This window comes from Salvelinus alpinus, chromosome 34 (genome assembly GCF_045679555.1).
Source record: "Salvelinus alpinus chromosome 34, SLU_Salpinus.1, whole genome shotgun sequence".
Lineage (NCBI taxonomy): Eukaryota > Metazoa > Chordata > Actinopteri > Salmoniformes > Salmonidae > Salvelinus > Salvelinus alpinus.
Window position 1 is genome coordinate 14,579,255 of NC_092119.1, and position 2,780 is coordinate 14,582,034.

At 45.0% G+C, this 2,780-nt stretch overlaps 1 protein-coding gene across 1 annotated transcript in view; it reads left to right on the top strand.

Annotated features, from left to right (window-relative positions):
- The first annotated feature begins 1,523 nt into the window (after window positions 1–1,523).
- LOC139563568 (pleckstrin homology domain-containing family H member 1-like) overlaps window positions 1,524–2,780 on the top strand; it is an 86,979-nt gene continuing 85,722 nt past the window's right edge. Inside the window, exon 1 of the mRNA XM_071382350.1 lies at window positions 1,524–1,841. The gene's annotated coding sequence lies outside the window, so the exon portion shown is untranslated. The remainder of the gene's footprint in view (window positions 1,842–2,780) is intronic.

Consider the following 2,780-nt stretch of genomic DNA (forward strand, 5'->3'; position numbering starts at 1 on the left):
TGTGTGTGTGTTGGCGTGCGTGCGTGTCGGTGTGTGTGTCGGTGTGCGTGTCGGTGTGTGTGTCGGTGTGCGTGTCGGTGTGTGTGTCGGTGTGTGTGTCGGTGTGTGTGTCGGTGTGCGTGTCGGTGTGTGTGTCGGCGTGCGTGTCGGTGTGCGTGTCGGTGTGTGTGTCGGTGTGTGTGTCGGTGTGCGTGTCGGTGTGTGTGTCGGCGTGCGTGTCGGTGTGTGTGTCGGTGTGTGTGTCGGTGTGTGTGTCGGTGCGTGTGTCGGTGTGTGTGTCGGTGTGTGTATGTGTCGGTGTGTGTGCGTGTCGGTGTGTGTGCGTGTCGGTGTGTGTGTGTGTCGGCGTGCGTGCGTGTCGGTGTGTGTGTCGGTGTGTGTGTGTGTCGGTGTGTGTGCGTGTCGGTGTGTGTGCGTGTCGGTGTGTGTGCGTGTCGGTGTGTGTGTGTGTCGGCGTGCGTGCGTGTCGGTGTGTGTGTCGGTGTGTGTGTGTGTCGGTGTGTTTGTGTCGGTGTGTGTGTGTGTGCACCATCCTGTTTTTAATTTGTATTTTACAATAGCACAGCTTCAGGCATTTGTTTATTCCACTCTGGCACCAAAACTGTCAATTATTTATTGGGGTGTATCACGCATGCAATGCAACAATGTAAATGCTCAGACACAACAACATGTTCCAGATACCAGGCGTTCTACCATTGCTCTAGCCTGGTCACTGACAGGATGGGAATATCTCAAGTCAGACACATCTGAAACTGTTTATGTCGGGTAACTATCTCCCGAGTGGCGCAGCTGTCTAAGGCACTGCATCTCAGTGCAAGAGGAGTCACTACAGTCCCTGGTTTGAATCCAGGCTGTATCACATCCGGCTGTGATTGGGAGTCCCATAGGGCGGCGGACAATTGGCCCAGCATCGTCTGTGTTTGGCTGGGGTAGGCCATCGTTGTAAATAAGAATTTGTTCTTAACTGACTTGCCTAGTTAAATAAAGATTAAATATAATGATTCTACTGAAGCTAGTAGAGTCAATATATAGTCGGCTACTGTGTGTATCTGACGCTGAGGTGGAATGTAGTAGTGTTTAGAAGGCAGAAACCCCAGTCTGAAACCAGCCCAATTATCCCCTCACAAAACTTTTACAGCCTGGCTAATGATTAATTAACAGTTGCAAACTCTCACACCACGCTGTAACAACTTTTATCCTAGTAAAATTTGCGGTAGAAAGCCCATTGCTTCTGAATAAACAGAATTAAGGATAGAACTAGAATTGGACACTCAAGAAAAAAGACTTTCTTATTTCTAGAGATTCTGGAAACACACAGGACAGAAAATATTTATAAAACAAGTACAAAGAAAAACAATAGTCTGATTTATTTCATAATTCAGGCTACTAGCCTAATATGTACAACGTTTAGTCTTTACATTCTGTTTATACTATAGTAATAAGAAATGTAACACATAGAAAACTATCCAATCCAAGGTGAGCTCTGATGCAATATCCTGTGCAGTTCCTACCATAGTTCCGACACAAGCGGGTTTGATTCCCGGCGAAATGTGATCCTGCATTTGGCCCTTTAATAGGAATTAGGGATAAACCTAGGGACCGGGGATCCACGTCAAGGAGGCACTGACTCCTGACCTCTCTCTACGTGCACGAGAGACACGGGGAACCTGAGTTATACCGGACGATATTACAGCATGACACGTTGAAAGAAGAGGAATAGTAAGAACATGCTACAGTCAGAAAGTTAATGAGAATAGCAGCCGAGAGCCGTGATGTGATTTACCGGGCAAATTTACTACGCGAGGAAAGAGCGAGAGAGAGAGAGACTACAAAATCACAAGGTAAGAGGTATTTGAAATAGTTCCGCTATAACCAGGAACGCATCTGTGTTTTTCTTTTTCCGATTGTAGCCTAGGCTACTAGTCCTCTGCTTTTATTTGTTTCATCACAGGGACATTGGCTAGTTATTAGCCTACTGTATGTAGTCTGCTATTCGTTTTGAATTCGTTGGAGGAGAAGTGCAACACGAGTCTAGGATTGGATGAGTTTAGGATTGAAGCCACATTGCTTATTTGCTGTCGACGTTTTTTCATGGTGATTTCTAGTCCAGTGAGCGTTGTGACCAGTAATGCGGGTGAAATGTAGACCATGTCTTGCTACGCCAGAAGAAGACATAAAGAAGATGTGTTGCAAACTGTTATCTGAAACAGAAATGTCATTGGATTGGATGAGCTCAAAGAGATAAACCTATCAACTTTGTTGAGGGGGGGCGTGCAACTCGCCCCAGCTGTCTGGCTGTATCATATTCACATCCATTGTAATGCTGATACAAATGGATAAACAGTCCAGGTGTTATCTAAGGGCACTCTATTGAGTGTTGGGAATTCAGCTGTTGCAGCCAGCTGAATTGGAACGTGGTGAATTTTTATAAACATTTTTAAATGTAACCTTTATTTAACTAGGCAAGTCAGTTAAGAACAAATTCGTATTTCCAATGACAGCCTAATACGGTAGCATCTATTTGATGTGAGTTGTAAATCATAGGGGCTTAGTTATGACATGGGTCGTAAACCAAACGACGATATTCCATTTTTACATTTTATTGAACCTTTATTTAACTAGGCAAGTCAGTTAAGAACAAATTCTTACTTTCAATGATGGTCTAGGAACAGTGGGTTTAACTGCCTTGTTCAGAACGACAGATTTTTACCTTGTCAGCTCGGGGATTCAATCTTGCAACCTTGCGGTTACTGGCCCAACACTCTGACCACTGGTCCAAC